The 22,353-nt window shown below is 39.4% G+C and overlaps 1 protein-coding gene across 5 annotated transcripts in view; it reads right to left on the bottom strand.

Moving 5' to 3' along the window:
• IMMP2L (inner mitochondrial membrane peptidase subunit 2) overlaps window positions 1-22,353 on the bottom strand; it is a 142,393-nt gene that overhangs the window by 46,762 nt on the left and 73,278 nt on the right. The window contains exon 3 of one of the 5 annotated variants that reach the window (XM_049894792.1): window positions 6,711-6,739. The exons of the other annotated variants lie outside the window; for them this stretch is intronic. The gene's annotated coding sequence lies outside the window, so the exon portion shown is untranslated. The remainder of the gene's footprint in view (window positions 1-6,710; window positions 6,740-22,353) is intronic. 5 annotated transcript variants of the gene reach the window in all.

Raw genomic sequence — 22,353 nt, 5'->3', positions numbered from 1 at the left:
AAATGCCAGAATTGACCACAGGGATAAACTATATAATAGTCATTGAGAAAAAAATCAAAAGAGAAAATTAAGGGCTGGAGATTCAAGAAAAAAATTCATGACAAGAAAGGCTGTAATTCTAGATCTTAAAAAGAAATTACTAGAATCCAGGTGCTGAGTATAAGAATGTTCACTATAATTCTTCCAACTTTTCTATATGTTTAAAAAAAAAATTATAATAAGATGTTGGAAATAAAAGAACAAACTATATTTGGTAAATCAGGCAACAGGAAGCTATGGCTATGGGATCTAGAGTGTAAATGGCCTACTCAAGAAGTGGGATGTATATTAATAAAGGTGAAAAATGAGGCTGTATTTAATATTAATTTTTTGCTTTGTTTTATTATTTACTTACTAATATGTAAATCTTCATGGCTCCAATATTCTTTTGAAACCACATAAAACAAAATCCATAGCACCACATTCGGCCTCACCAAGAGCTTGCTCAGGCCACTCTAATCCTATAAATTGTTTAAAAAAAAAAAAAACTTTTTTTTTTTTTTCTTTTAGCTCCATATAGACACCATATAACAGCATTTACAATTAAGGCCGAATCTCAAATTTCAGTTATTAAAATGTCATCAATTCTGTAAAAATAGTATGCCACAAAATTAACAGAACAAAGAATAGTTTTTTATACAATGAGAAAAATCCTATTAAATGATAACCATTAGCAAGGAGAAGCTTGGTAAGCTTTAAAATCTAATAACCACAAAATCTGGATTTCATCACTGCACTCTCTGTATTTTTTTCCAATTTAAAAGAAAGCCATAAAAATACTGTCATTTAGTAGAAACTAAAGGTAATATGGATTTTAAGCTTACAATGTGGCAACTTAAACACATGTGTAAATGAAAGAGATCAGGTACTTACCCACAACTCAAACAAAGCAATTAGAGGACTTTGGACTATTCCACCATAAGCCTATTTATTCCTAAAGCAATAATATTTTGAATTGGTAAGAGAACATATTTCCAGTATAGGGAATACTTACTGAATAGCTAAAAAGAAAATGCTTCATTATTTAGCATTTGGGCTGTGTGTGAAATTGGTCTGAAAACTGAGACTCTACAAAAGGATCAAGCACACTTTTCAAAAAAATCTCAAAAATCCTCTGAAAATAAAAACTAAGAAATAGAAGTGAGACAGGAGAAATAAGAAAACAATGATAACATTCAGAACGTAAAAAAGGAGGGGCACAAAATAAACAAGAATATTAGACAGTGAGCATCAGGCAATAACACGAGTTATGGGCATACATCGCTGGAAACACAACGTAACATACAGTGTTTGAAGCACGGTTCTCTGGAGCATCAGCTTTACTGCGCCTTACCTGCCTACTCTCTTAACACTGCTTCACACTCATTTCTCTTAGTTACTTTTCAAACCAATCCTATTTCTGCTCTATTTTAAAATGGTACAAACATCCCATTAGGGTCTGACAGTAGGTGGAATAGGTAATTTTTTTAAGGAAACCAATTTCAGGGTCTCGTGAAGATCCTATCCTGACCCCTACCCTTTATCCCTCAAATACACTAGTTTTTCTTTTGCTTTTTTTTTTTTTAACCAAAATACAAATGCCTATGTCGTTGATAGCTACCATCGAGTCGATTCCCACTCATGATGACCCCATGTGTGCAGAGTAGAACGGCTCCATAGGGTTTTGAAGGCTGTGACCTTTTGGAAGCAGATCACCAGACTTGTCTTCCAAGGTACTTCTGGGTGGGCTGAAACCACCAACCTTCCGGCTAGTAAGTAGTTAAGTGCTTAACCATTTGCACCACCCAGGGACTCCTACAAATAAGAAGATACACCAACTCAAATGCGTATCAAAAGATAAGGACCAACATCATGGATTTTTCTTTGATGAAGGTTGGGGATGAGGACTAGGAAGGTTTTTCAAAATAACCAAGGCCACTGGATCCTATAAAGGCAGCCAAATTCTTAACCATGCACTACCAGGGTCCCAAAGATGGGAAGGGAAGATTACAAAAACATAGGACTAGGGAGTACCATTTCACCAACAAATTTACAGTCTACCCAGGGACTGTTACCCCTCTTTACAGAACAATAAATGCAAAAGCTGGAAACACGGTTTCACTCAGCAGGTAATCACATTAAGGCTCTGATTACTTCGTCAAAAATAAACCCTGTTCAGTCTTTGGTCAGCAGTTTTGGAAGGCTGCCCACAGCCCTTCTGTGGCACCTGCAATTCCACGGGGAGTGCAAACAGGAACGGCACAGGCTCAGTACTGGGTAAAGATGCAGGCCCACGAGGTAAAAAAAAGCTTACACAATCTAAGGTGAAAGCAATGACAACCAACTCATGCGGAATGAGCGGCTGTGATCCTTACACACACACACTCACACACACACACACACACACAAACTTGGTAAAATCGCGTCAAAGGCCAGGCTAGCAACATAAGTTTTGCTTATGTTAAAAAAAAAAAAAAAACAAAAAAAGCAGCCAAGAGGGCACAGTACAAAAAAGCTCACACTGTGCAGCCTGGAGACTAAGACAGATGGAGCACGCTGCTCTCTGGACTCCAGTGTCTCGTGCACAAAAGTTCAGGGATTATAATGAGCCTCTACTGAGTATTACGGCATATGGAGCAGAGATGGTTAGATTGCTACCTACACATAAATGCCTCATTTTGATTTTGCATACTTGCCTATTTAGTAGGAGATACTCTGTAAGAAGCCTGTGAAAATTCATCAGCACGCAATGCAATACTATGTACCTGCCAATCAGGGCATTAAAAATTATTCATGGAAGCATAAAGCAATGTGAAACCATAAAAAATTCTCTAAGCAGGCATCCGCAATGATATAGAATGACCCCTCAAGCATGAGAAGTTAAGGAAGTCAAGCAACTTAAAACGTCACCAGATTATTATCAATTATTATCAATATCTAATACATTTTGTATATATATATAAGATGTAATATTTTGTATAACTGGTTTTAGATACTTGACCAGTATATTCCCGTAAAACCCAAAGGCTGTCATATCTAGTACAGCATAGCATTATATGAAATTCCTTCAGTTTGATATGCCTCCTTAAATGGCTCACTATATTAAATGGGTTGTATACTTCCACCATAATTATTCAATCTATATGCTAAGCAAATAATAAGAGAAGCTGGACTATATGAAAAAGAACAGGGCATCAGGATTGAAAAAAGACTAACAACCTGTGTTAGACTGAAGTCAAGAATTTTGTTTTACTGGATTCACAATCAACAACCACGGAAGCAGCAGTCGACATCAAAAGACGCGTTGCACTGGGCAAATCTGCTGCAAAAGATCTCTTTAAAATATGAAAAGCAAAGATGTCACTTTAAGGACTAAGGTATGCCTGGCCCAAGCCATGGTATTTTCAATCGCCTCACATATATGTGAAAGCGGACAATGAATAAGGAAGACTGAAGAAGAATTGATGCCTTTGAATTGTGGTGTTGGCGAAGGGTACTGAATATACCACAGACTGTCAGAAGAACAAAAAAAATGTCTTGGAAGAAGTACAGCCAGAATGCTCCTCAGAAGCAAGGACGGCGAGACTATGTCTCACACACTTTGCACATGTTATCAGGAGGGATCAGTCCCTGGAGGACATCACACTTGGTGAAGTACAGGGTCAGTGAAAAAGAGGAAGACCATCAATGAGATGGACTGGCAGAGTGGCTGCAACAACGGGATTAAGCAGAGCAACAGTTGTGAGGATGGCGCAGGACCGGGCAGGGTTTCGTCCTGTGGTACACAGGGTTGCTATGAGTCGGAACAGACTCAACAGCACCTAACAACAACATATTAAACAGTGTGATATAAATACAGAAGTAAACAAATACAAGCATCAGGCAAAATGAAGCCATGATAGTTTTAAAATACATCTGCAAATTCCTTAACACAACTCCCTTCAAAATGTAGAGCTTACTGCCCTTCCCCTTAAGTGTAGGCTGGACTTTGTGACTTGCTTCTAACAGAATATGGCATAAGTGATACTGTATGACTTCTGAGGCAAGTTATAAAAAGGATAGCGTCCCCTAGCATGCTCACACCCATTCACCCTCTTCCTCCCCTCTTCCTTTCACCCTCTCCCTCTCCCTGTCTCTCTTCCCCCCTCTATCCCTATCAGATCTCACCTCCTTCAAGGCAGCCAGCCTCCATACCCTTAGGACAAACAACCCTAGGACAGCCCACGCGTGGAGAGGAACTGAGTAGCCAGAGCTCACTTGACAGTCACGATTCACCATCAAAGCACATCCTCCAGCCTCAGTTCCCCCATCTTATCACTGTGGCTCAGGCAGAAATCTTGACTTCAACCTCATGGGACGCCCTGAATCAGAACTATGGAGCCAAGCTGCTCCTGGATTTCTGACCCTTGGAAATTGTGAGATAAATGTTTTAAGCCATTTAGTTCTGTACTGTAAAAATAACTAATACAATAGTAAACCCAGAGACCAACCCAAAGACACAGAGAAACTTAGTATATGATAAAGTTGACATTCACATGGGTTAAACCAAACCAGCTGCTGTCAAGTTGATTTCAACTCATGGTGACACCATATGTTTCAGAGTAGAACCGTGATCCACAGGGTTTTCAATGGCTGATTTGGGGGAAGTAGATCATTAGGACTTCCTTCTGAAGCACCTCTGGGTGGACTCTATCCTCCAGCCTTTTGGTTAACAGCCAAGCACATTAACCATTTGTACTACCCAGGGACTCCTACTCTGGGTTAAATCAAAAACCAAACCAAACTCACTGCAGTCAAGTTGATTGTGACTCACAGCAGCCCTACAGGACAGAGTAGAACTGCCCCATAGGATTTCCAAGGCTATAATCTTTATAGAAGCAGACTGTTACATCTTGCTCCCGTGGAATAGCTGGTGGGTTCGAACCACAGACCTTTCAGTTAGCAGCCAAGTGCTTAACCACTACGCCACCACAGCTCCTTCTCTGGATGAAGGGAGATACAAATATATAAGAGGAAAGACAAAAAAGAACCCTGTAAGGACCTAGAAGCAAAGACATCCCAGCAAGAATGAGCAAATCTAGCACCCAAATCTTAGGTCCTAATGCCATTCCCCATTATAAGGATCCAGGGCTCTTGAGAGAAAGAGGTGATTCCACGGCTGAGGCAGGGCAAGTGTAAGATGGGCCTGAAACATCTTGTTATTCCATTGTCATGGATTAAATTGTGTCCACCAAAGCTGTGTGTGTCAACTTGGCTAAGCCATGATTCCCAGTATTGTGTGACTGTCCACCATTTTGTCATCTGATGTGATTTTCCCACATGTTGTAAATTCTATCTCTATGATGTTAATGAGGCAGGACTGAATCTACAAGGCTACGTTCTGTCTTGAGTCAACGTCTTTTGAGATATAAAAGAGAGAAGTGTGCAGAAAGACCAAGAAACAAGAGCCAGGAGAATAGCTCATCCTCTGGACCTGGGGTCCCAGAGCTGAGAAGATCCTTGACCAGGGAAGATTGATGACAAGGACCTTCCCCCACCCCCAAAAGAGAGCAAAAGCCTTCCCCTGGGGCTGGTACCCTGAATTTGGACTTCTAGCCTTCTAGACTGTAAGAGAATAAATTTATCTTTGCTAAAGCCATCCACTTGTATTTCTGTTATAGCCGCATTAGATAACTAAGATATTCATCAAGTAATAAAATGTACAAAAAAATTATGGAAGCAGGTCAAAAGGACACAGGAGGCTACTTCAAGGGGTTCCCACTGGGTAAATATGGGACAATTTGATCACCTAAATAATTAGGGTCAAAATGATTATAAATCATTGAAAAACAGCTTTGATTTTGCTTATATTCAGAAATTGGGCAATATTTTAGGAAAGGGTTTTAACTTTAAAAGATAAATTAGGTAGTACTAATTTAATTTAGTTTCCAGTGGTGGTGGTAATTTAATTTAGGAGCTTTGGTGGAGCAGTGGTTAAGCATTCAGCTGCTAACCAAAAGGTTGGCAGTTCGAACCCACCAACTGCTCAGCGGGAACAAAATGTGGCAGTCTGCTTCCGTAAAGATTATAGCCTTGGAAACCTTGTGGGGTAGTTCTACTCTGTCCTATAGGGTCACTATGAGTCAGAATCGATTCTACAGCAATGAGTTTGGTTCGGTTTTTTTTAATTTAATTTAGTATAAGCAATTACTACCATGAAAGGATTTTGTAAATTAAGTTTAATAAAATGCAAAATATTATTTTTAAAAAGGTTCCCTCGTGATTATTCTCAGATATATGTTAAAAACAAAGTTTCGCTGAAGGGATACGTAAACTTTTGAATTCATAAATTATCCTTCACTAATTTCCAAAGCATAATTGTTAGCTGAGGTAAATAGTTTTCTGCTGTTCTATGATTATCATACCCGCATATTCAACTATTAAATAAACTTGGGATCAAGTAGTAAAATGGACGTTTGTGAATTTGAAGACTACTTAAGATGCATAATGCTTCATTAATTAACATTAGTACTAGTATACAATGGTTAGACACTTGCAGGTTTGTTATGAAATGTCTGAAGTTGAAATTATCTGAGCCTAAAGGACATGTTGGGAGTAGCAGAGAAGAGATTAGGAAAAAAGTTACTGAATTAACATATCTTCCTTCAATATATCCTCTTTTTATTTTACATCAGTAAACATTTATTGAGTACCTGCTATGTGTCAGGCATCATCGAAGCATCTGTAAATGAAAGAAGACACATCTGTGTTTCTATAAAAACATTAAATGTTAAGCATTGTTCTTTTGAATTACCCTAGCCTTATGATAAGGTGGACCATAAAAATAAAATGAAGAAAGATTTTATAAAGAAGACAACCAGAGATGTTATGGAAATACAAGCTATATAGTATTCTATACTCTTATGTTTCCACACTCAGAGAATGGCTCTATCATCCAAACAGCCGCCCAAGGTCAGTATGTCAGTCAGTCAAAGCACCCTCTCCTGAAAAAATACAAGTCATCGTATCTTCCTCCTGCTTGAAACACTTCCATAACCCCATTTCCTATAGCATAGTATCAAGCTCCTTGTTTTAGCATACAAAGCTAAGTATGGTCCCTTGTCTCAACTATTCTACTCTTTCATGAACACATCATGCTCCAGCCAAACCCAGCTATGTGAAATTTCTAGAATGTGCTGTGGTTTTACTCGTCTCTTATCTTCTGCCCCTTATACATGCTCTCCCTTCTGCCTTTATCTCTTTTCATCCTTAATTTTTTTTTTGTTTTGTTTTTGGGCCAACTCTTATTTATCCTACATGTCACTCTACACCTGAATGTCCATGCTGACTCTCTAAGTCTGGATTAAATGCCACTCCTACACATTCCCATAAAAGCCTGCCTACACCTCCCAGACAGCATTTATCACTCCTGATATTTAATCCTTACTCTCAACAGGCTGGGAGTTCTGTCAGGGCCAAGATCATGTCTCTCTTGTTCACTGTCATATCCCAGTGCCTTGCATTTAATTGTACAATGTTTCAAGAACATTGATAAATCACTTTCTGAGAAGTCATTGCTTTGGTAAACTAATCTCAGAACTTCCTGTCCATACAGACTACCTACAGCATATTCAGAACCTACAGATCTTGTGGATACACAGATTGAGAGAGAGTCATAACGGCCCAACCACCGGTCACACACCATGAAAGGGAGAAAGAGCGTGAGAGAGTTTTAGTTAGCAGTTGGAGATATTTATAGAAAAAGTGGTTAAAGAAATTATATATATACACACATATGTAGCTGCTGTTACACACATAGGTTAACATGCGTAATGTGACTACAGTTATATATGTGTGTACACATAAAACATGTTATCCTTGAACATCAGGAAGCTGATTTGGGGAGTTTTTTTCCTCCAGAAAAATCACAGAATAGCACTCATGTCCAAAGGCAGTAAAGATGGATAAAAAAAAAAAAAAAGATGGGTAACAAGGATCAATTAATTTTTCATCACCCATTCAACTTTGTAAAGCATTTTATAAAGCATTAAGAATTCCTTTTCAATTAACAGCTTATTTTTAAGAAGTGTTTAGCTCATTTTTCCTGAAAAGCAATGTTTTTCAATCTGTGCACCATGGTATCCTAAGGATTCCACGGAGGCTCAGGGCCAAGGGGAACAAGCACGAAGCGAGTAGACAGCTCTGGGCCCAGATCCCCTGCTTCAATCAAAGCTACTCTGCTTTTATTGGCTGTTGTTTTTTTTTTAAATAACAGAATTCCAAGCAAGATTTTCTTTGAAGAAGGGCCCACTACATTGAAATAAGAAAAGAAAAAGGTTAAAAATCATTGCTTTACAGAATCAGCGGTGGGTTGAGGCTTGTGCTATATACTGCAAGCCCTAATGCCTTTCATATTTCTTGGTTAGACTAAATTCTCTTCTGTCAGGTTTATAGGCCCTTATTTGTGCTAAAATGAGAACTACCATTTGAATGCAAAAATATCTGGGTAGAGAGAAAACATGGGTTTTGGTAAGTATGTTCATTCTCTGATGTAGCTGTTTCTAAATTTATCTTATTATATTTAACAGTATTATTTTTCTACCAATCTTCAAGTTAATGATTCATAACAGAATACCAAAATCATCTAATTGAACAACCGAAAAGACCACTATAAGTCCAGCTGCTGCTATGCTTTATATGTTGTTGTTGTTAGGTATCGTCAAGTTGGTTCCAACCCACAGCAACCTATCTACAACAGAATGAAACACTGCCAGGTCCTGTGCTATCCACGCTTTGTATAAACCAAACCAAACCCAGTGCTGTCGAGTTGATTTCAACTCATAGGCAAATAGCCCGTCTCACTTTAATAGTTCCTTAGTAAAAAGATAAACCCTGGTGGCATAGTGGTTAAGCGCTACGGCTGCTAACCAAAAGGTCGACACTTTGAATCTGCCAGGTGCTCCTTGGAAACCCTACAAGGCAGCTCTGCTCTGTCCTATAGGGTCACTATGAGTCAGAATCTACTCGACGGCAGTAGGTTTGGTTTTTTGGTTTAGTAAAAGGATTACCTTAGCTGGAAAAATCCACCAAACTCACATTTAACTAGCGATTTTAGCTATTTTGACAATAAGGTAACAGAAAGGTATAACTAAAACCAGAGAGTGCGCCATCGTGCAACATTCACAAGACCCCAAAACAAAAAACCAAACCCACTGTCATCAAGTCAATTCTGACTCATAGCGACCCTATAGGACAGGTAGAACCGCCCCATAGAGTTTCCAAAGAACGCCTGGTGGATTCGAACTGCAGACCTTTTGGTTAGCAGCCATAGCTCTTAACCACTATGCCACCAGGGTTTCCTTCACAAGACGAGCAGGGAAAACACTATCTGCTGGCAAACACAGTTGGGAATGATAAGGAGATACAGAATTCTCCCAGACAGAAACCTTCAGCTGTCCTATGCACAACAGTGTGGAACTGTGGAAAATGGCACTTGAATGGAAGTCAGGTAAACACCTGTAATCAAGTCCCACCTCTGTAACTTAACAGGTTAGGTGAATCAGGAACCTTCAGAGCTGAGCACATATAATTACTCAAAAGATCTGTCAAGCTGAAAAGCAACCAACCTAATTTTCCATGAAATCTTACATGAGCACTATAAGCCACAGCGTTCTCTTCCATCTTAAATCTCCTCTGGCACTCAGTAGTCTCACCCTTGGTTCAGTGGCCGTTATTGTTAGTTATCTTTTTATGGATATGTCCATTCTCCCCAACTAGACTGGTCTCACTCCTCTCTAACCTGTTGTCATCGAGTTGATTTCGACCCTATAGGACAGAGTAGCACTGCCCCATAGGGTTTCCAAGACTGTAATCTTTACAGAAGCAGACTGCCACATCGCTCCTCTCTATATATACTTAAGTTCTTAGAATTTCGCTAAGCAAATTTTTGTTTCTTGACATTAAGTCAGCCCTAATTTCGTGATGACCCCACGCACAACAGGATTAGGCTGTTGTGATTCATACAGTTTTCACGGGCTGATTTTTGAAGTAGATCACCAGGTCTTTCTTCCCAGTCCATCTCAGTCTGGAAGCACCACTGAAACCAGCATTCACAGGAACACAGAAGCCTCCACTGACAGGTGGTGGCTGTACCTGAGATGCACTGGCTAGGTATCAAACCTGGGCCTCCCACAGGTTTCTACCACCGAGCCACCACTGCCCTCCTGCTAAGCAAACACCAAAAAAAAAAAAAAAACCCACTGCCGTCGAGTCGATTATGACTCATAGAGAGTCTACAGGACAGAGTAGAACTGCCCCATAGAGTTTCCCAGGAGCGCCTGGTGGATTTGAACTGCCGACCTTTTGGTTAGCAGCAGCTGTAGCACTTAACCACTACGCCACCAGGGTTTCCGCTAAGCAAATAAAAAAAAGCAGGTACTAAATAAGCGTTTCTTGACTGCTTCTTTAACTGTTGATATGCTTTATATTAGCACCCACTTACAATGTTGATGGGAAGCCCGTTTGGTATGGCTATGCTAGACAATCCGTTCCTTTAAATGTCAGCCAGGAGCAGAAGGGAGAGACTTAGTGGTCATATCAGACTGTTTTGTGAGCACCTGATCCATCTCCATGCATCCATTCTCCATGCATGTGTCACTGCCAAAGAACCAAGTACCCATTCTGTTGTCAGGTAAAACATTTTCTCATGTTCAGTTGCAAATTAGAAATGAGAAGACTTAAATTCAAGTCCTAGCGATGCCAGTGACGAGACAATTCATGCCATCTACTTGAATACACTGTGTGCCCCAGAGGATGTGTTGAAGTCCTATCCCCTGTTAGGTACATTTGCAAATAGGGCTTTATTTTGTTATGTAAATAAGGTCATACCAAAGTAGACCAAAACCAGACCCACTGCCATTGAGTAGATTCCGACTCACAGCAACCCTATATAACAGAGCACAGCTAAGCCCCATAGGGTTTCCAAGGCTATAAATCTTTAAGGAAGCAGACCGCCACTCTTTCTCCCATGAAGCCACCAAGTGGGTTCAAACCACCAACCTTTCAGTTTGCAGATAAGCGCTTTAACCACTGTACCACCAGGCCTCCTTTACCAGAGTAGGGTGGGTCCTAAATCTAATCCCTTGAGTGGTGTCTTATAAAAATGGAAAACAGACAGACATACACACACATGCATGCACAAACACACAGGAAGACACCATGTGCCGATGGAGGCAGATGTATCTATAAACAACAAAGAAACACTAATGATTTCTGGCAGCCACCAGAAACTAAGAGAAAGGTCCCCCAGGAGAAATCCACATGATCGAGCCTCTGATCTAGACTTCTGGCCTCCAGAATTGCGTGGAAATAAATCTATTCTTTCAAGCCACCCACTTATGGTGCTTTTGTTACGGACAGACATACCAATACCAAAACTGTTGCTGTTGAGTCGGTTCCAACTCATAGTGACCCTGTAATCTTCACAGAAGCAGATCACCACATATTTCTCCTGTACAGCAGCTGGTGGGTTCAAACCACCAAACTTTTGGTTAGCAGCTGGACACTTAACCACTGTGCCATCTGGGCTCCTTTTTGTTACATCAGCGCTAGGAAACAAAGACATACTACCTCTAAGGTTCTCTGTTCCAGTTAGCTATGGTTCTATGAGTCTAACTTCAGACCCTTGCTCTCTGTATCAAAAACCCATGGAATGATCCCTTCCTCCCAGTACTAAAATTACCTATCTTCTACAAAGTGTCCCATGATCATCATCACTGTACCCACACTCCACAACAAGCTCTGGCTTCGGCTGCAAGGTTAACATACTCATGAAATTATACTCATTCTGAAGATGGCACTGTTAAATTTCTTGTCTGATCTTTACTTCATACCAGTAATCCTCTGACAAATGCCAAGCGGCTAGTTGGATGTTACTGGAAAACACACACAAGCACCTGGGGAAGTTTACAGTTCATTCTTGCTTTCAGGCAGCAAAGGTTAAGTACAACCCCATTTGCAAGTTAAGAACCAGTGATAATAAATTATCTTCATTCTGGTCACCAAAAAGGTTGTCTTCATCTTGACCAACAGCTCAGTGGTCCTTAGAATAATTCCCTGATTTCTCCAGTTTTGTTAGAAACTGCTCTTTATGTTCTCATCAACATCAGATCATGTTAGTTAGCATCATAATAGCTGTTACAGTAAATGGCTCAGAAGAAAATTTGATTGCTTTGCAATCAGCACATCTGATAAAAAATTCTGTAACAATTTTGATAGGTTTTAGGGAATATATAAACTATATAGAAAAGTTCTCAAGGCCATTTAAATTAATCTCTCTCAGTTTTGAATAATGAAGTTTTCCAGAACCTAATATAGCTTTCTTTTGCAAAAAGACTAGGCATATTACCCAAAGACCTTTCCCTAGCCAAGTAATTTATCCAATTAATTAAAAGAAAAATGGCAATTTCACATCTTCATCCATGTCAAGCAAAAAGAGCCATAATAAAGTCAATGATGAAAGGTCAGTTTCAGAAGTGAGATGCTGATAAAAGAATCCTCCAGGAAATATTTTTAATGTTATTTTTCCTTGGCCAAAATTATACCAACATTTTGTTACGTTCTGGGTGTTAACTTCAGTACCAATATTAAATAGTTGCATAAAAAATTCTGACTGGAGGCACAGTGGGTTTTACTTTATTTTTATTAAAGGTAGAGTAATTGGTCATTCACAAAATCAGTCAAAACTGTTGATATTGTTGTTAGGTGCCATCAAGTTGGTCCCCAAGTCATGGTGACTCCATGTGTCACAGAGTAGAACTGCTTCATAGCATTTCCTTGGCTGTAATCTTTACAGGAACAGATTGCCAGGCCTTTGTTCTGTGGAGCTGCTGGGGGGGATTCAAGCCACCAACCTGTTGGGTTACAGCCTATCAAAGACCACTTGTGCCACTCAGTCAAAATTAACCCTCCACAAGTTATGATCAAATCTACAAACTCTGAAGGAAGCATAAATTGGGAAAAGACAGAAAAGCTATAAATCACAATTTTATTATGAAACCAATGAAATAAAAATTACAGTCTAGTAAAGAATATTCATTTTGTATTGTTCAAAATATTATATCACTGTACCAAAGATATTAAAATAAAACCTTTCTGTTATTCTAATTGTCTCATGCAATCCCTACATTAACCCTATTTTCAGGCCCATTTTAAAAACTGATGCTCAGAGCGTTTCAGTAGTCTTCCCTAGGTCACACAGTTAGTAAGTTCTGTGCTGTCGAGTAGATTCCGACTCATAGCGACCCTATGTGACAGACTAGAACTGCTTCATAAGGTTTCCAAGGCTATAATCTTTACGGGAGAAGAAAGATCATCAGGCGTTTTCTCCAGAGGAACTGCTGGGTAGGCTCAAAACGCAACCTTTTGGTTAGGGGCCAAGCACTTAACCATTTCGCCATCAAACCAAAAAAACCAAACCCACTGCTGTCGAGTCAATTCCCACTCATAGCAACCCTACAGGACAGAGCAGAACTGCCCAATAGAGTTTCCAAGGAGCGCCTGGCGGATTTGAACTGGCGACCTCTTGGTTAGCAGCCATAGCACTTAACCACTACGCCACCAGGGTTCGCCACCATGGCTCCTTAAGTACGAGAGCTGAACCCAGATTATTTCACCTTGTGGCCTGTACACTTAAACCTGCTGCCGTTGATGCCTCCCAGTTACTCACTACTCCCACTAAATATTCACCGCTCTCAATAAACACAGGACAGAGTGAGTTACTGATTTTATGATTGCTATTGCAATATTCAGATGCAACCCTCTTGAAGAGTGTTCTGAACACACAATTTAATGCGCTATATAAATTTTCAAATGGGGCAGGGGTACAAAAATACGGAAAGTATAAAATCATTATACAACATCAATTAATAGCAAAACACAATTAAAGCTGTCTTTAAACTTAACAAGCACTGAAGGTCCTTATTATCCTGCTGTCCTTTCAGCCCCTCTGAATTGCCACTTAGAATTTGAAATTTCACTGCTGAAACAAAAGAACGCTGAAAGACATGTACATTCTAAAACATTGTGCCCTTTTCCAATTTTCCTTCTACATTATTACCCAGATCTTTAAATACTCAACTAGGAGTTAAGCCAATTCAACTGTATGTATAAAATGTAAAACTGGAAATGCCAGAAAAATCAACATGACCTTTAAAGTATAACATTTTCTTCAATGGTTTATTTAATACTAAATAAACATTTTACAGTAGTTAAAGCATAATCTTTAATATTCTCAGCAAATATAAAAGCAAATACAGAACGAAGTACTTAAAAATCAAGTACATGTTTAAACTAAAACTGTAATTAATTTTAAACTACTTTTTCTGTAGTAGCTACATTATATACTAAATGTTCATAGCCATATTAATATGCTCTACTTTTCAAATACAAAGCTTATGTAACCACCACCATCCTACTCCATAACCTCCATAACTGGTAGGACCTACTAGTATGATGGAGTCTCTGCATGGTACCAATGGTCAACGTACAGAGCTGCTAAACAAAAGGCTGGAGGTTCCAGTCTAACCAAAAGTGCCTCAGAAGAAAGGCCTGGAGATCTACTTCTGAAAAATCAGTCACTGAAAACCCGACAGAGCACAGCTCTCCTCTGACACACATGGGGCACCATGACATGGAATCGGCTCAACAGCAACTGATGCTAGTGCGACAAGCCCCCACCCCAATTCACTCATATCGGTTTGCTTGGGAACAAAAATACACACTGGGCAATGGGCAAGGATGAGCCCTCTCTTTGAGCCAACAAGACCACCCTTGATAAACCCAAGGCACTGGCCTCAACAGCCTGTTTTCTAACCTACCAAACCTCTTAGTCAAAGATATTTTAAACCAAGGTTAAAATTAGGCAGTCAATACTACCATAAAATTAGACTTTGTATAAAAGTAAACGTATAGTCTTGTATCTCCAGGTCCAATCATATATTTGTTAAAAGCAAAAAATACTCAAATCAAGGCTAATAGGATGGCAAACTTTCCTTAGAGACTCACACTTCAGAAAAACTACCACACTTAAAAAATTTTTTTTCACTCCATAATCAAGTTGCAGTCCTTAAGAGTGCATCTTTCCTTCCCCTTTGACTACTGTGATTAAGAACTTCCAATAAAAGCCTAAGAGAGAATATTTTTTCTCAGACTTTTTTTTCCTGTACTTCTCCTAAGTGGAGAGAAAAATTAGCAAGACTATTAAAGTCAGAATCCACCCCCACCCCATACACAAACACACACACACACATACACCTTATTAATTGGTGTGGATGTATACAGCCAATATATTGGCTTTCATACCTGAGAATTAAGAAAAAGAGATCAAGGAAACAAACTGGGGAATCTAACACCAAGCGAAAGCGTAAATTCTATTCTCAAAACTGAATACGGTTCCCATTAACTCTATAAATTCAGTTCATTTTTTTTATGCAAAGAGGGAAAGAGCAAGGTTATAGCATGAAGAGGCAAAACAGTGAAACATCAACAAGACAACTACATTAGATAACCCACCTGTCACAGAGAAAATCAGTAAGACCCAATGAATTTATATGTACACTGATTTATTTAGGGGAAAACTTTGGAATAAAATGTCTTTAACTTTTTGTGGACGAGGCAGCTTCTGCTCTACTGGCTGGAAGAAATCCAAGAAAAGGTGACCTCTGTAAGCAGAGGGCAAATAGGACTCAGGCTTACTCTAAAAGGGAAACAAACCAAGTTGAGAGAAGAGCAGTTTGGGAGTGGAGGTTTATATTCAACATACATAAAAATAACATGTTCACTTTTTATGGGGGAAGGAATGTAACTGGCTATCCTAAGAATGAAACAGGCAGAATTACCTTGGCAACAAACAAAACAGCAGGAAGATTAAAAGAGCCCTGAGAGAGATTTACACCCCAAACAAGGCAAGAGTGAGACAAACCCAAGTAGGGAGAAGACAAAAACCCCAACTGAGAGAGTCAGAATAAGATACACCACCAAGGACAAAGATATCTGTACCTAGGAGTCAGGTTCACACACACTTAAGCTCATACTTTCGGAGCAGGAGGGAAAAAGAAGACATTGTACAATATTAATAGACAACCAAGAAGGAAACAAAACAGCTATGCCTGGTTGGTCAGATGTGTTCACAGAAGCCTCCAACAAACTCCATAAGAACTCTTTTGACCTCATCTTAATTTCCCAGGCTTGATCTTTGCCTAAAACTGCATATTCAGACAGAATTCATTTTATCCTGTTTGACAAAAGAGGGACTCACGGACCTATAGTAAAGCAAAGGCACAACTCTGCAAAATAACTACATTTAAGGGGTCCACTCATCACCTGTCAGTTTGTCATACTCTGGTGACTCGCATGTTGCTCTAATGCTGGAAGCTAAGCCACCATTATTTCAAATACCAGCAGGGTAACCCACGGTGGACAAGTTTAGGAAGAGCTTCCAGACTAAGATGGACTAAGAAGACACTCCTGGCAATCTATTTCTGAAAATTAGCCAATGAAAACCCCATGGATCACAATAGACCGTGAGATGGTTTACTCATTGGTTCTAAACTTAGGAACGAAGACACTTCCACTATGCCTTTATTCAAACTATATCCCTTATTTTGAATGCCCTTCCCTCCCTTGAAAGCTCCACTCAACTTGATCTCTGTACTCTCTTCCCAAACATTCAAGGTCACATTGATTCAACAACTATTTAGTGAGGACATTATACAAAGGCGGATGAATAAGTAAATCCAATGAATTTTGTGCTATGGAAACACATAGCAGGGAGAGCTAATAAGAAATGGACAGTGGCCTTTAAACCTTTAAGATGGACCTGGAAAATGAGAAGATACCACCCAGGTAAAGAAATGAAAAAATGAAACAAGACCAAGATAAATAAGAGCTTACTGCTTTTAAGTTAGTCTGACTGGAGCATAGCATGCTAAGGTCAGACTGTTGTTGCAGTTAATGGTGGAGCTGGGAGTCCTTGTTGTGCACTGTCAAGCTGATTCTCACTCCTAGCAACCTCATGTGACAGAGTAGAACTGCCCCGTAGGGCTTTCTAGGCTGTAATCTTTACAGGAACAGATCACCAGGTCCTTCTCTCACAGAGCTGCTAGGTGGGTTCCAACTGCCAACCTTTTAGTTAGCAGCCAAGCATTTAACCATTTGTGCCATGGCCTTTAAGGTCAGACTAAAAAATAGAAAAAGCTAAAAGGGCAAGTAGGGCTAGATGGTGTAAGGACCTATAGGCCAACTTGAGCAAGTTTTTATCTTAACCTAAGGGCAATTAGAAGGCATGGAACCATTTTAAGCAGGGGAGGGAACTGGTCAGAGAAGAATTTTTACAAAGGTCACTCACTGGTTATAATCTAGTGCTAAACCAGCACTTAAGGGTCCAGATTTAAAACTGATTCAAACATCTAATATACTCTTATTTATCCAAGAAATCAATTTTAAGCCATTGTGGGTAGAATGCTGCAGGAAGGTGGGATAATTTGTTGCTCCACTTCTTTGCCTAAGGACTTGAATCAATTATTGTCTGTAGTTAACTTTGAACAATCAGACCGAGTTAAAGATGAGACTGCTGGTAATAAACGATCAGAGCTGACTCTCCCCACTTTGTTGTTATCATAAAAGCCAAGACTGATAAAACACTGGCCTCAAATTTGTGCCATTTGCTCAACTATTTCACTGCTATGTCTCTACTTCACGTAAAACAAAGCATCATGCCTCTTGTTTAGCCTACGTTCAAGACCTGAAATTAAATGTCCGGGTAGATTTCATGAAGTGAAAGAATCATCAGATCTCCCCACATTAGCCTGTGTGGTAAGAGACCAGTTGCAGGGAGAGAGTATTATCCGTCTTGTCCCTGGTTCCATTCTCTAAACTTACACTCCATGTGGCTGTTACAAACAAAAGTTGTCCCAAACACATAAAAAAAGAAAAGGAAAAAAAAGTTGTTCTATTGCACACTTCTCTAGAATGTCTGTTAAATTTTCTTCTCCCCATTCTCAATATCGTAAGTCAGATAACATCTAATAGAAACTGTATTCCTTCTTGTTTGGTAGTAACAACTCCTTTTTGGCTCTCCAAGTCAATCGTAGGGGTTAGTGGTTGAAATGTCATGCTTACATCCTTTGTCATAAGGATAGTCTATCATTCTGTCTGTGAGTATATGATGAATTTTGAGGGTAACAGAAGAAACCAAATTAATAAAGATACAAAAAGTTGACATTGCTATATAATAAAGATGTCAACTGCACTAGCGGCAGATACCAATTACACATTCATCTTGAACTAAGCACCTTCCTGCATTCTCAGACTCAGAAGTTTAACGTTCTCAGTAATTTTAATTCATTAGCATATCACTGATCATTCCTCCCTCTAAGTATTTTAAACAAATGGACATTTTGATTGAAACTAGAATTAAATTTAATGTATCACCTGTCTCAGGAATTCAACTTCACAAGCTATTTTTATTCTCTCCTCTATAATCTACCTAACTCTACCTCACCTTCATGGCTTCAAACACAGAGACTGGTCATAAGAGCCTTAGGATCTAAATTTTTCTTTCATTAAACAGAAAATGTACCTCAAACTCTGTACAGAATATGGCAATATAATTCATGCTTTTGGAAGGAGAACTGACACCTCAGGCTGACAACTAGGTAATAAACATGATCAGAAGCCAAACACACAAGTAGATTTATCCCAAAGTACATACCTTTAATAGGAAGGCGCAAAAAGGTTTAATCAATGAGACATATTCAGATAAAAAAGTCATTTTTTTTTTTTTCTGGATACAGTCATCTTTTTGGTAATAATGCCTTGTTAGCCCCAAATCATTATTTCCCTTCTTTTTTTTGCTTCTCTACAAATCTAAAAAAATTAAAACATTGAAGACAGTAGACAAGTATAACTCATTAACCAAACAATTCTTCACATTTTAATGAGTTAAAATTGACTTAGGATTCTTACAAAAGGCTATCATAATCCTCAAAAATAACCTATGAAGTAAATACTGTCTCCATTTTCCCAAAAGGAAAACCAAGTTCAGAGACTAAAAGTGACTCACTCATGTTCATATACCTGATAGCAGAGCTAGCACTTGAATAAAGATCTTCATAGTCCAACTCCATATTCCTTTTACTAATGCATCACCACTCTAATATCTGAAAACTTATATCTAATGCCTATTTTTTAAATAAAAGTTTTAATGCGAAGTTTAGTTACATCGCATAGTCATATACACCAGACACATCTTAAACTATCTTCTAATGTGTTGTCATAACCCATGTGTTCAGACTATATTACTTCTTACATACAATAGTGAAACTCTCATTTAAAAAAAAAAAAACCAGCTAACCAGCTTACAGTGCTTCAAACTACCCTTACATAATAGCAATACTAAATAGTCAATTAACAAAACTAAATAACTGTATTATTTGAATCCACCGCTGACAAAACTCTTTTCAAACAAATAAGCTCCTGGAAAATAGCAAGACGCTTTGTAAACACATCATCTACTACAAAAGGCAAGCTAAAACTTAAGGCAAAATACCTATGGCTATTCTAATCTTTTCCTACTAATGTTGCTTTATAGGTCCATTATTACCTACTTAGTAAAGAACACCCTTGGCCATCAACCCTACCCTTCACTGCAACTCTTCTTTACATACCCCATTGTTCAACATCTGCTCCACCCCATCCTCTAACATGCCATGGATAGACTAAGTGCTCTCCCCAAGACAGGGAGAGAGTTAGGTATAGACAAGAGACAGAGAAGCCAAGTGCTGTTGTTAGCTGCCGCCGAGTTGGTTCCAACTCATATCGACCCTATGCACAACAGAACAAAACACTGCCCGGTCCTGCGCCATCCTTACAATCATTGTTAGGCTTGATCCCGTTATTGCAGCCACTGTGTCAATCCATCTTATTGAGGGTCTTCCTCTTTTCTACTGACCCTGTACTTTACCAAGCATGACGTCCTTCCCTAGGGACTGATCCCTCCTGACAACATGTCCAAAGTATATCAGATGCAGTCTCCCCATCCTTGCTTCTAAGGAGCATTCTGGTTGTACTTCTTTCAGAAGGCACGTAGTGGCTGGGAAAGTAAAGAATTTCTAAAGAGGGATATGAGTGGGAAAATCTGCCAGAGACTGCATATAGGAGAAAAGAATCCTGAGATACTCTGAATTTCTTGGTCTATACGATCTGAGTATCATATGAAATGACCCAAAAAACAAAAATGTGATGGTATCACACATCCCCCTTCTTTAAAAATGTGTTTGCTGTACACTAAGGCTTGATAATGTGCTTACAAAGTCTCCTCCAAAAAAAAAAAAACCAGCAAAATAATTTTTCAAAAGCTGACTGTAAATGCTACAAACATTTTTCAACAGAAAGATATATAAAATCGTGTCTGTCAAAATGCCATTACAAAGACCTATCTCACAGAATAAACTTTTGGATAAAATTGCAAGGATTAAATTTTTATGATTTATTACATGGAAGAAAGCTTTACATTTTTATCTTCTGGGTATTCTTAATCTCACAAGTAAAAAACTTGCCATAAGTTACCTAACTGAGCAGCAGTTCTGTGAGATTTGGAAATAATTGTACAAGAACAGACTGTAGGGGTGTGTATATTTGTTTGTTTGCTAGCTTGCTTTGGTCATCATTAAGGAGGCCAGGCTAAGGACCTAGGAGATCCAACATCATTCCAGTGATAAACCAAGGAGCTATAACACAGGCTTAAAAATGGCTTCGGGAGGGGCTACCACCAACATCTGAGTAAAAAATGACCCTCTGCATCCCAAATTCAGGGGCGGTACAAAGGCTGGAGTTCTGCCAGTGATTCAATTCGGCAAATACTAATTAAGCACTAAAGAAGTACAATGCTTTGGCTTAAAGGTACTGGGGAACATTGAAAAGAGTAAGACATAGTTCCTACTTTAAATTTACAATCTGGCATAAGGTAAAACAAGCCCACGAATTACTATAACCCAAACAGAGCAGAGCCAGCACCAATAAAAAAAAGTACAAAGATACAATGTACAGGTATTCAAAGAAATCTCATCAAGCAAGTGGACTCTGTAGGATGAAACCTGAAAAGACTACTCAAATGAACAATAGGTTCTTCCTGTGGTTACTCTTCTTGTTTATTATTTTCTCCCATTAGATGTGCTACTTCTACACCAGAAGACATGAAATACTTGGGAAATACTCTTTTGCTCCAGTTGCTGTTGTTGTTACCTGCCATGGAGTTGGTCCCTGACTCACGGCAACCACACGCAACAAAACTGAACACTGCCCCATCCTGTGCCGTTCCCATGATTGGTTGTGGATGGACCGCTGCGACCCATAGGGTTTTCATTGGCTGATTTCTGGAAGTAGATTGCCAAGCCTTTCTCCTAAGTAATCTTAGTCTGGAAGCTCCACTAAAACCTGTTCAGCATCATGGCAATACGCAACCCTCTGCTAACAAAAGGCGGTGGCTGCACCTGAGGTGCACTGGCCAGAAATCAAACCCAGTCTCCTGCATGGAAGGCAAGAATTCTACCACCAAACTACCAGCTTATACAGTAAAACCTGCAAAAGCCAGAACCTATGTGTCTTAGTCATCTAGTGTTGCTGTAACAGAGATACCACAAGCAGATGGCTTTAGCAAACAGAAGTTTATTCCCTCACAGTTTAGGAGGCTAGAAGTCCAAATTCAGGGCTCCAGCTCCAGGGGAAAGCTTTCCCTGTAAGCTCTGGGGGAAGGTCCTTGTCATGAATCTTCCTCCCTGGGTCTAGGACCTTCTCAGCACTGGGACCTCTGGTCAAAGGACGTGCTCCATTGCTGGCTCTTCTTTCTTGGTGGTAGGAGGTCCCTCTTGCTCTGCTAACTTTTCTCTCCTTTTATCTCTTGTAAAATAAAAGGTGATGCAGGCCACATCCCAGAGAAACCCCTCCCCCTTAGATCAGGGCTGTGACTTCAGTAAGGGTGTTGTACCCCACCTTAATCCTCATAAACACAACCTAATCTTGCCTCATTAAACACAAGCAGAGATTAGTATTTACAACACACAGAACAATTACATCAGATCGAAAAATGGAGGACAACCACACAATACCAGGAATGATGGCCTAGCAAAGTTGACACACATTTTGGGGAGACACAACTCAATCCATGACACTGTATAACGGAACAACCTGTCAGAGAAGGAAAACTCAAATATTTTCCACTAAAACAAGTAACAGAAAAGTGGTAAGACTGCACCCTGTCAAAGGAGGAAAATTTACGAGATCCAGAAAAACAAGGCAGTC

This window comes from Elephas maximus, chromosome 8 (genome assembly GCF_024166365.1).
Source record: "Elephas maximus indicus isolate mEleMax1 chromosome 8, mEleMax1 primary haplotype, whole genome shotgun sequence".
NCBI classification, from domain to species: Eukaryota; Metazoa; Chordata; class Mammalia; order Proboscidea; family Elephantidae; genus Elephas; species Elephas maximus.
This window is presented reverse-complemented; position numbering and strand designations above follow the sequence as displayed.